General features: G+C 43.7%; 1 long non-coding RNA gene across 1 annotated transcript; it reads right to left on the reverse strand.

Annotated features, from left to right (window-relative positions):
• Window positions 1-536: 536 nt before the first annotated feature.
• On the reverse strand, window positions 537-2,818 carry LOC139600806 (uncharacterized). The gene is made up of 3 exons (XR_011682674.1): window positions 2,743-2,818; window positions 2,508-2,658; window positions 537-940 (listed from the first exon to the last, which is right to left on the reverse strand). It is a non-coding gene; the product is annotated as an uncharacterized lncRNA (long non-coding RNA).
• Between the last annotated feature and the right edge of the window lie 9,244 nt (window positions 2,819-12,062).

A 12,062-nucleotide genomic window follows, 5' to 3' on the forward strand; every position in this document is an offset into this window, starting at 1 on the left:
TTGGTATTTTCATTTAATTTTCCTAGTAAAGAATTTTTTATCCTATTCCCATATCTTTGCCTGAGAGCCCCTTAATTTCATAATTACATTAATCTGGAGGGAGGAAATTTACATTTTCCATTTCAGGGGAGGCTCCTGCCTGCCTTAGCAGACACCTGTCTGTCCAAACCAAGACAGAAACAAACCCTGCTCCGAAGGGCGGCGAGACCCAGCAGGTGGGAGAGGCAAAGCAGCAGGTCAGGCTGGGGGGGAGGCAGACAAAAGAGAAATCAGGAGCTGGGAGCTCTTGGAGCTGTCCACAGCAATAATCACCCTCACAGATGCTTAGCTCTAACAGCCTGACAAGATCCCTTTCTTCACAGAGGAGCTGTTTGATTGCTCCCATGCTTGTTTCCATCCCAAATCCCGGGGTTGCAACGTCTTTGTGACACTCCAAACATCCCCAGAGCTCTTTGAAGTCGAGTTTTAATGTGCTTATTGACACCAGTTATGATATTTCAGAACACATGGGCTACAAATTGTTACCATGCACTGCAAGTGTTTACAGTAATCCCTGTATTAAAACAAACTCAGCCTTTCCTGATGATTTTATATCTTCTTACTGACTCGCTTGCCTGTGTTTATTTAAACTCCTGTTGAGGGTTTTTTTAAAAAATATTCAACAGTTTTGAAACATTAAAAAAAAACCAAAAAACCATGACCCTATCTGCAGATTTCAGATACTTTTTAAAGGTTTTGCCTTTATTTTATGGGTGCCACATGGCCCAAATCTCCTTTTTGAAATTTCACTGCATGGAATGGTTTAAAACTCTCTGGTTTTAGTGTCTGCTGCTAAGGGGGATGTCAGAAGAATTCCTACAGAGCACAAGGCTCCTCGTCCTGCTCCAAATTCCTCGGAGGGAGCAGGACCCACTCCCATCACTGCTCCCAGACATTCCCTCTGCAAAACAAAACCAGAAAAACCCCATAAATTGTGGCAGGAACAGCAGCACTGGGAAAATGAGCAAAATCAAAGTTTGCTCAATGAAAAAAAAAAAATGTAAATTAGGGGAAATATATTTCCTTAATAACTCCTAAAAGATAGGGACATGGATTTGCAAACAAATTATAAAATAGAAATAATGTTACATAATGTATTATGTATTATGTATTATGTATAATATATAATATATAATATATTATACATTATATATTATACATTATATATTATACATTATATATTATATATTATATATTATATATTATATATTATTATGTAATTTGTAATTAATATAATATAATATAATATAATATAATATAATATAATATAATATAATATAATATAGACACAAGAATGTAAAACTGTGGTGGAAAGTCTGGAGGAGCAGCTCCATGCCTTGAGAAGTCCTGGCTGTTTGTACATCCCAACAATTCTGGGGACCAAGGGAGTTTTCTGCCTGCTCTGAAGGTCCTTCCACTGCATTTCCAAAAATTTAATGACATTAAAGGCAATCTGTGCTGCTCCTCAGTGATTTTGTTCACTTCTATTTGTGGAACCAGCCCTTCTTTTGTCAATAAGAATTTAATCCAGCAAAGGGCTGGGAGAGCACTGAGCAGCCAGGGATCCTCTGCACACAACTTTGCTGACCCTCTAACTCATCTTAGCAAATTTCTGTTGGGAAAAATAACACCTAATTTTAATTTCTGCATAAGAATCGCTTGCAAACAACATTTTTTGGGACTGGGACCAGTTCAACCCCAAACTCCAGGTCCCAAGGGAATCTTCCTGCTCGTTGTTCTGCTGGGAGCAATTCCAGGCAGCTCTGCCAGGGCTGGATCCTCACTGGGAGCCAATATTTGGGTGCAGCAGCAGAGCAGGGCACTGTTTGTCTGTCTCCCAGTGCTATCCATCACTGTGTTTACCATATTTTTCCTTTTCTTTCCATAACTCCTGGCTTCACTCATGTCTGGGTGTTTTCTAACCAGCCTTGAGGTAATAAATCAAAGCTGTCAGCGTTGGAAGAAAATTAATGTGAGAAGTTGTTCCAAAGGCCACCAACCTTTTCCCTACTCCCTGCGAGCTGTGTTAATCCAGGATTCCTCAACAGCTTTCAAAGTTTTCCTATTTTCACAAAGTTTTGAAGCTCCAGATGCCTTTTTTTTCTTTTTTTTTTTCTTTTTTTTGAAGGGTGGCTTTGTACCCTCCAACAGCCCAAATTCCTGGAGTTTCTTCAGGTTTCAGAGAGAAATGAGGGTGCTCAGCACAGCTCCAGAGCTGACCCTGGGCTATCTCCAGCCAAGCCACAAGCAAAACCCAGACCCTGAGCTGGAACACGTCAGGGGCTGAAGCTGGGTTGAACTTTTACAGAGGAAAAGGCCAAATAATTAGAAAGCAATCCTGCTCCTGTGCCCTGTAGTGATGACGCCGGCTGAATTATTCATCGGGAGTTATTTATCCCAGGAATGCGGCTGGCATTTCTGCTGAATACATTTACTTGCAAGTTTTGATTTCTGGTTTCATTACTCACCCTGCTCCAACCCCAAGCTCCTCATTTCTGCAAGTCTCTTTTCCAAGGCTGGGAAAAGGAGCACTTGGGACACAACCTTCAGCTGATGCGATCCAGCAAAACGCCTCCCTGGGAACGGGCAGCCTGGCAGCTCCAGCATTTCCCTGGAACTCTGGAAAAAAAGCAATGTTCCTACCCCATTCAGCTGCAGATGAACTCTGCAACCCCAGGCAAATCACTTTGTTCCCCCCCTCACCTCTGGCTGCAGATTTATAAAACGGCCGGAGGATTTCACTGTAAGGTACTGTAAGGCCAGATATGTTAAATTGTTCGGTTACTATGGAAACTGGGAATGCTCCTAATGCAGATGGATGAGTGCAGGAGCAGGCGTACCTGACTGAAAAATCATGAGCAGTTGGGAACTTCATTAGGTAAAATCATGGTGTAATCAGAGGGATTGTGGGAGCCACCAAAAATTCCTTTTTTAGGAAGTGCCTGCTTATTAATTATTCAGTTTGGCTCTGGGCAGACGCTGAAGGTTTTCCCTCGAACATTTTCGAACTCTGATGTTGAATTGTTCTGTTGAAATTTCTTCTGAGATGTTTAGGTAGCAGCTAAAATTCTGCCCTCCCAAACAAAGATCATTAAAACCAGAAGAGCAATTGCAAAATCAGCCCAGAAGTCTGAGACATATTGAGAAAGAAGTTTAATTCCAAAACTAAAAACCTCATGAGCCACTTAAAGAGAAAGTACCAAGCAACTGCTGAAGGCAACTGTGGCAGCTTTCCCTCCACTGAGAGACTGCTGTTTTAATTAAATATCCACAAAACATTGCTGCTCCCTGCTTTTGGATCAGAATTCAGCTGTCAGCTGCCCAGCTGGACATCTAAAAGGTAGCTCAGAGTTTTTTTCCAAGCAAAAATGGAGCAAGGACTTCAACACCCATGCCAGTGTGTGCCCTGCAGCAGGACCAGCAGAGAGAGGCCACTTGTTTCCTCTGCTAATATCCTAAATAAACACAGGATTTGCTTTCTTGTCCCTCAAAAATCTAAGCGGTGGGTTTGGTTTCCAAAAAGGTGTTCCAGATATGGAGGTTCCCTTCCTCTTTCAACACATCCAATTACAACATCATCATCATCATAATAATCGTCACCATTATTATTATTATTATTATTATTATTATTATTATTATTATTATTTATTTATTTATTTATTTATTTATTGGGGTTTTTTCTCCATCATGATGGGAGTCAATCCCCATTTAATTCCCCCACTGTGGCTGGAGCAAGGCAAACCCAGCCATGCCCCAGTGCCAGCAGCAGCCACAACAATGGGCAGGATTTTCCAGCTCCCTGTGTGATTTGATCTCTGTAAAAATCTCCCCTAACACCGACTGTAAATCATTCCCAACATTATTCTCCACCTGTCTGGGAGCAGAGTGCAAGCACTAAGACAACCTGAGGATCCCAGGCTCCTTTCAGCGCCCATCTCAAAATTTACAGACAGATGCACACTGCGTAAGTCTTCTGTCAAGATTTGAGAATTTTCTAAAAAATCCATTTCCCACAGTCCCCTGCCCACCCTGTCTGTGTTCTGCCAGTTGATGGGGGAGATTTAAAAGTCACAGACACCAATGGAAAGAATTGTCTTATTTTACTGTGAATATAAAGGCAACACAAAAATTTTAAAATCAAAGACACCAATGGACAGAATGGTTTCATTTTACTGTGAATATAAAGACAACACAAAAATAAAATGATACATCCAATAAAAACTGCTTGTTTGGCTTTAGCAACGAGCAAAAATCAGCAAGGTAATGAACCTAATGATTCTTATAGGAGAGAAAGGATAGGACTGAGAAAAATCCATCACCAATTGTTTAAATACTTTAAATACCACCATCCAGAGTCTGCAGTTTCACAGCAAGGACCTGGAGAACCCTTCCCAGCAACTGGGAAAATCCTAGACAGTTTCTCCACCTGTAGCTGAGGTTGCCAAATTGTCGCCAAATTCACCCCAAAATTGGCTCCAGCTTTTACAGGCCCAAATCAGCAGGTCAGGCCTGGCCTGGAGAGGAATTGCTGTGTCTGCCCCAAGTGGGAAAGCAGCAGCTCCCATTCCCCATGGAATTTAGAGTTCTACATGAAAGAGTTGCAGGATTACAAAGAGATGAAAAATAGAAAAGCTCAAGCCCCAGGGCACCGTCCCAGCCCTCCTTTGCCATTGTCCCTGGGCCATCCCCACATCCTCAGCTGTGCCTCCCCCAGGCACCCCAGAGCACACCCCGGTGCCCTAAAGGCCTCTTCATTCTCTTGCAAAGCTTCAATGAGAGCAAATTCTCCAAATAAAAGCCAACATGAGCCCACAGGTTTGAAAACAGGCCCAGAACCATCTCCTGTTCTTTTTTTTTGGCCTGCAATTCCTCTTCATTTTGACTGAAACAGCATCTAATCCCTGCAGACACCCTCAAATATCTGTCTATACACATAAATATAAATATATAAATATTTTCCAATTCCAAGTAGCAGCTACTGAGGGAATATTTGCCTACCCAGACCAATAAACTAATCCTGAGTGCCAGGTGTGCCATAATAAATTTCTCTCTGCTCTGAGTGGTTTTGATATTCTTGCTGCTATCAAATAGCTCACACATCCTTAAAACAAAACCGATTTGTTCCAGAAAAATCACACTGCAGTTTTATTCTTAGCATAAAAAGCATTGTGTTCTTTATATCTCTGACTTCCCCAGGCCACAAAAATAAAAATAAAAAAAAAAAGCCCATGGCTGGGAATGGCTGAGTTTTGCTAGAGCAGGTTCCAAAAGCAAGCAAATCCCTGTCTCACACACACATACTTAGCAGGATTGGGGGATTTATTTGTCCTAATCTAACCTGAATGCCTGTTTGTAATGTGAGTGAATATCTAAACAGATTATTACATGTAACAGCAACAGCTTTCTCCAAAAATCACCGGGATTATTCAAAGCCTAGAAGGGAAGAAAGTAGAGAGGAGTGTTTGAGTAACGTGATCTGCCAAAACAGGACGGAAACTCTTTAACAGCACCTTGCCAGAAACAATGCAGGGCTGAGTCTGCTTTAAACAAGATGATTTTTCAGAATATTGTTACTGACTTTTTGTATAGTGTTAGCGAGGTTTGTGTACACTAATAAAAAATGAAAGCTGCTATTAAAAACAAATCAATGGGCTGGGCCTGGTTTTGATCACACCAGAGCTGGCCATTTGCATTGGTATTTGCAGCATCTGTTCCAATTAAGACTTGTTTTCTAGTTTAAAGATATTAGTGCAATCACTAGAGTTCTGTTGAGAACATGAATGGAGCATTGTTCTGGCAGAATGCAGTTAAACAGACTCCACAGACTCTATTAAACAGCTTTGCTGCCCAATTAGAATGGGAAGGAGTCAGGCAGACAGGGCTGCACTGGGTACCCTCTGTTCCACATGGATTTTTATGGATTCATAGTCAATGAAAAGGGCTAACGTGGAACATGTGTGGGGAGAGCAGGGGCTGCAGGCTGGCTTGGGGCAGGGCTAGGGGAGCATCCAGCCCTTTATCTGCATTTAATGGGCACCAAATTTAATAATTGTGGCCACTGGGTGCAAAACAAGGCCCAGGGATGGCACTGTCTGCAGGAAGGGAAAATGGGTCTATGTGGGAGTGATGCATCAGGGGCAGGAACCACTCCAGAGGCTGAGTCTGAATCCCAAGAAATGAATCCATCACCATCCCAAACCACCCAGTGCTCCAAAGATTATCCCAGTTAAGAAGTCAGAGCCGGGCGAGGGCAATGCCATGGGCACTGCCCACAACATTTTGGGTTCAACCTCCAACCCCACAGCTGCTTTCCCACCCACAGGAGGGCTCACCCACCCTGGTGTGCCAGCAGGGATTCCCTCAGGGATCCTGCGGATCAGAATTGCCCAAACCAGCAGGTTTGGGCAACTTTTGGGGGAAATATTCCCTGAATCCCTGCTGCAGCTTCCTAAAGTATTCCACACCCCAGCCTGCATCCCAGCCCAGCTGCCCTGACTCCAGCTAATTAGCTCTTGGAGCTTTGATGGATGGATTGATTCCGCAGTTAAACAGAGATAAATTAACTGTCTGTCCAAACAGAGTTTGAGGGAGGAGGGAATTCTGATTAGGAAGTTATTTCATGCAGTGCTGCTCTTCCTTCTCAGCCAGTGCTGAAAACCTCTCACTTCCCTTGAGAGGGGAAAGCTCATGGAGCCAACCCAGACCTGCAGAGCTCCCCCAAAATTCTGCACACTCAGACCTGAAGAGCTCCCCCAAAATTCTGCACACTCAGACCTGCAGAGTTCCCCTGGAATTCAGCAAAATCAGTCCTGCAGAGCTCCCCAGGAATTTAACAAATTTAGTCCTCCAGAGACCCCCAGGAATTCAGCAAAATCAAACCTGCATAGGTCCCCCAAAATTCTGCACACTCAGACCTGCAGAGCTCCCTGGGAATTCAGCAAATTCAGTCCTCCAGAGACCCCCCCAAAAATTCAGCAAAATCAGACCTTTAGAATTGCCCCAAAATTCTGCACACGCAGACCTGCAGAGCTCCCCAAAAATTCAGCATATTGGACCTTCAGAATTCCCCCAAAATTCAGCACACCCAGAGCTGCAGAGCTGGCCAGGAATTCAGAATTTGCTCATCAAACCCACAGGGGACACCCTTGGCTTGGGCTGTGCATTGGTAAAACCCCTGATTCTGCATTGATCTCTGCAGGTTGAAGACCTCACCTCTGGAATTTAATTTCCCCACACTTCCAGGAGCATCTGAAATGTGTTTTGTTGTGAAACTCATCAAAACACCCAAAATTCAGCAAAAAAAGTTTGATTTTCTCCGTACTCTAAAGGACTTTTATGTTAAAATGTTGCTTTTTTTTGTCCTGAAATGAGAAATACCCAAACATGTTTTTAAGAGGTGCAATTATAGAACCAATGAAAAAATCTTTAACAACTCTGATAAGGGCTTGGAGAAAGATGGGGTTTGTTAGAATTTAAGTACCTTAACGTGCAAATAGTTTAAAAAAACAAATGCAGCCATCACCTAAATATGTTAAACAAACAGGCATCGAGCAAGATGGATTGGAGATCATTTCATGTAAATATTAACTTTTAAAGCTTTCCAACTGACACAATTTAGGCAACAGAGAATGTCCCTTTACTTGCATCCTCGTACACTCAGCAGTCCTGGAAGGGAACCAGGAGGGGAAAAGAAACAAAAACAAGCAAATGCAAGGTGAAAAATAGAATTTAAGGTTTCTGCAGACATGGCCAAGGAAAGCTGGCACGGGGCTGGACTTCCCTGGATGCCTCACCTCCTCAGAAAGGCTCCAGCAATGTTGGCCAAGCCCTAAACTCTGCCAGCCCTGTTGTCTCTTCTCTCAAGTGTTAGAACACATGGCCCCAGAAAGCAGAGAAAAGTGCCTTGTTTCATGTGAAAAAAACCTTAAAAAGATTGACAAAACTCAACAGCTCCACGAGTTTTTCTCCCTTTTATTGCCCCAGCTCCACAAGGCTTTTTGTCCATCTTTTTCCCCCAATTCCACAAGACTTTTTGTCCATCTTTTTCCCCAATTCCACAAGGCTTTTTGTCCACCTTCTCCCCCAATTCCACAAGGCTTTTTGTCCATCTTTTCCCCCAACTCCACAAGGCTTTTTGTCCACCTTTTCCCCTAGTTCCATAAGGCTTTTTGTCCATCTTTTTCCCCCAGTTCCACAAGGCTTTTTGTCCATCTTTTTCCCCCAACTCCACAAGGCCTTTTGTCCATCTTTTCCCCCACCTCCACAAGGCTTTCCCCCTTCTTTTTCCCCAACTCCACAAGGGTTTTTATCCACTTTTTCCCCCACCTCCACAAGGCTTTTTGTCCATCTTTTCCCCCTCAAACCTTTCCTCCACCATCTCCCAGGACAAACCCCTGGCACTCAGTCACTGCTGTGATGTCTCTGCTCTGCAAATCACCCCCAGCTTTACTCTGCACTCTGAAGGGAGGACACTCAGAGGGACCAAAATGCCCCCTAAAAAGAGAAAAAATGAGAAAAACAGGTAAAAATAAAGCAGAAAAGGGACTCTCACCCTCATAAAAATCGCATTTCTTTTTCTCTAGGTTTTTTTTTTTCAACTTTCAAGGACCTTAATGAGGCTTAGTCCCACCAAGGAGAACCAAGGATATGAGATTTTTTTCTTCTCTGTTGAAGAGGCTTTAGATACATTAAGACTAATTACTGCTTGTTTTATGCTCCAGTAGGATGAGAAATTCCCTTGAAGCTGGGATGGGAATTAATGCCAGTGGGCAAATTTTTACTATGTGAGAAGAAAGGAGCAGGCAGCATCCAGTGGAGAGCTCTCTCCACACATTTTTTGAGCAATCCCAAATGGGATGGTGACTCCAGCACTTCCCTGGGGAGGCTTTTCCAGTGTTTAACCACTCTTAAAGTGAGGATTTTTTTTCCTAAAATCCAACCTGAACCAAACTCAAGGCTGTTTTTCCTTGTCCCATCAGCCCCTTGGGGAGCACAGACAGGGCTGAGCATCAGCCAGAGGGAATCACTTTCATTCCTAGGGAGCCTTGAAAGAGAGATTTTGGCTTTGCCAAGTATTTCCAAGGTCTGAATGCAAATTATTATTATTAATAGGATATTTTAGCCTGTCTGGGTAAACTGTGCAAACAGCAGCAACATTACCCAGGGCTTCTCAAGTTTGTGCACTTCAAGCAGATCACCTTTCTCTCTGTAAGCAAGGAACTCTGTCTTTAGATCACATTTAGCTTTTTTTTTTTTGGTCTTTCCAAAGCTGTTTAGCCTTTTGTTATAATTTTAACTGTTTATTTCTTTAACAGCTCATTATTTTCAGTGGGCTCCTGTGTCTCATTACACACAGTTCAGCTTTAAGGGGAAATGTGTCCTTTATACAGGTTTTATTCTGCCTAAAAACATAATCAGAAGTGTTTCCTCCTCTGATAGTCATCTCTGTAAAGACTGCTCTGGGCTTTATGTTGGATTCCTTTTGTAAGAAGTGTTTTACTTGCTTGAAGAGACCCAGAGAAAGTCACAAAATCCTTCAGAAGACATCCTCAATCTCTTCTGATTGAAACTATGGGCAAGAATTTTCAGTTAAGGCTGGTTTTGGGGGGGAAAAATAATTCTAATAATTCTTTTTTGCTTACATTACTGCTGTTATTTCTACAGGATAGAAGAACTCAGATGAAAGGATGTGATTCCATCAGCTCCCTGACTGCAGGCGGGGGTAAGGCAGGGAATTTGGGCTGCCATGGAGCACCTTGGGCACTTCAAAAAAATCAGGAAAAAAGGGAGAGGATGCAAATAAAGCTGGGAGAGGGGATCCTGGCTTCTTCCTGATGCTCTGTTTGCTTTCTTCCAGGTGCCCAAAGATGTTTGTCCCACCTGCACGGCCCCTCCAGTGAGAGCAGCTCAGCTCCCAGCATGTCCCCTAGCCAAGAAGAGAATTCAAAATCCTTCTGCCCCATGAGGCAATGATCAAACCTCAGATTCCTTCATAAATAATTGGGATGAGACATCACTGAGGAGCAGCCCTGGGGTGAGGCCAGCACTGACCTAACAGGGGTGGGAGAGAGGATCCATTCACAGGGAGGTTCAACCTCCATCCTCATCCTCTGGTGACCTCACAGTGCCCCAAACTGTCCAGGACTCTGCCACCTCCTCTGGTCTGGGTTAGGGACAGCCCTAAAGACCTCCACTAAAGCAGAGTGGGAGCATCTGACAAATTCCTGTCCTGTGTCACTGGTGTTTCTTTTCAGAAGAAAATCTCAAAATAAAATTCTGGGTTTCCTTCCGCTCACTGGGACAAAGCTCAGCACCTTGGGGTTTCACTCAGCTCGGGGTTTTGTTGGGGTAGGGCCTCACATTTGGGGTTTCTGAGCCAGATGTGCACCAGCAGGTACCAAATAATCCGTGAACTCCTACGAAGCTGAGGGTTTGAGGGCTTGAGAGGACAAGATGCCTCTGCAGTGCTCTCACCTGCAGAAATCATGCTGAGTCAGAATTGGGGTTCCATTTATCAAGGCCCTTGGACTGAGTGAAAGGCTGGGTGATAATTCCAATTTCAGGGTATTCCCAAAATAAAAATCCAGAATGTTTTTGGAGGGGAGGGTGGGATTTGCTTTGCAAAAGAACAGATTTGATTATTTAATGGGTGACAGCAACGCTCTCAGAAGGCACAGGATCTTCTCCACTCGTGTCTGTCCCCCAGCAGGGTCTCTGAGCATCCCCACACAGCAGAGGTGTCCTCAAAGTCACCGCCAGTGTCACACAGCATCATCAGGGACAAGTCCCAAATCCTCTCCCTTCCCAAACAGCTCCCACAGACATGGGGTGCTTGGCACAGGCCCCAGCTCAGCCAAGACACTCCTGCAAAAGCAAACTGGTCAAAAAATAAAAGAAAAAACAGCCCTCAACGAATTTGGGATGCTGACTTTCAGCCCAAACAAATTACAGGGAGAAAGAGGGGCTGGGCAGGGCACGAAGGAGAAAAAGAAGCCAAGCTCTGGAACCACAGAGTTCCCCTCAATCCTCGGAGCGCGGCCAGCGCAGCATACGAAGGATTGCCCAGACAGTTCCAAAAATGACACATCACCCTCTTCCTTTCCTGCCTCACTCGTGGCAAACCCACAGCAACAAGCTCTTTTTTTTTTTTTTTTCTTTTTTTTCTTTTTTTTTTCTTTCCTTGTAATGCCCCAGAACTGCCATGAAAGCAGCCGAAGGAGCCAAAGCAAGAGGAGCTGAGGTGCTCCAACATCGCAGCAGCGCCCCGTATTTAAACACCTCTGCTCCCAGACCTGATCCCAGCCAGACACAGCCCTTTGCCCAATGCCTTCTTTCAAAATACAAGCCCAGCAAAGGCTCTGACCTGTCAGCCCCGCTAAGCATTAATTTATTTATTTTTTTGTTTTTAATCTCTGCCATACTCAGCCCCTCACAAAGGGGGTAAGTCTCTGCCTGGCGTTTTTTTGGAAGGAAAATGTGGCATGCACCTATTTTGTTTCATTCCGTGCCAGGACCTATAAAGTTACTGTGGGCTGCAGCTCCTGCCAAGTTCTAAAGGTGACAGGGCAATGGGCACCCAAAGGACGCTTCTATCAATGCCCTTTTATTTCCCTCTCTTTCCCCTTCCACCAACCCTTTTTTTTTCTAATAGAATTACTCTTATCTGCAAGTGATTTAAACTCTAAGGTTTACAGAAGATTTAAAGAGTGCGAACACAGTTGGAATGTTTTAAACTAACAGTACAAGTTGCATTTTAAGAAAATAATTAACTCCCAGGGGAGGTGTGGTTCTTGGAGTAATGACAGATTCAAGGCTGGCTTTCCCTATATGGAGTTTCCAAATAATAAAATATCTTTGGTTCCCTACTGGTGTCAGATGAGAACCTGTTAGTGTGCTAGTTGCTGGTGGACTGTCATGGGTTTGTCAGGGGTTTTTTTGGTGTTTTTGCTTTTTTTCAGTGGGCCCATTAGTGTTTTAAAGACACAGTGCACAGTAGGTAACCTCCCGTGCAAAGCTGCAGCACA

Source organism: Agelaius tricolor, unplaced genomic scaffold, assembly GCF_023055355.1.
Source record: "Agelaius tricolor isolate 1412-34295 unplaced genomic scaffold, bAgeTri1.0.p SCAF_28, whole genome shotgun sequence".
Classification (NCBI taxonomy): Eukaryota; Metazoa; Chordata; class Aves; order Passeriformes; family Icteridae; genus Agelaius; species Agelaius tricolor.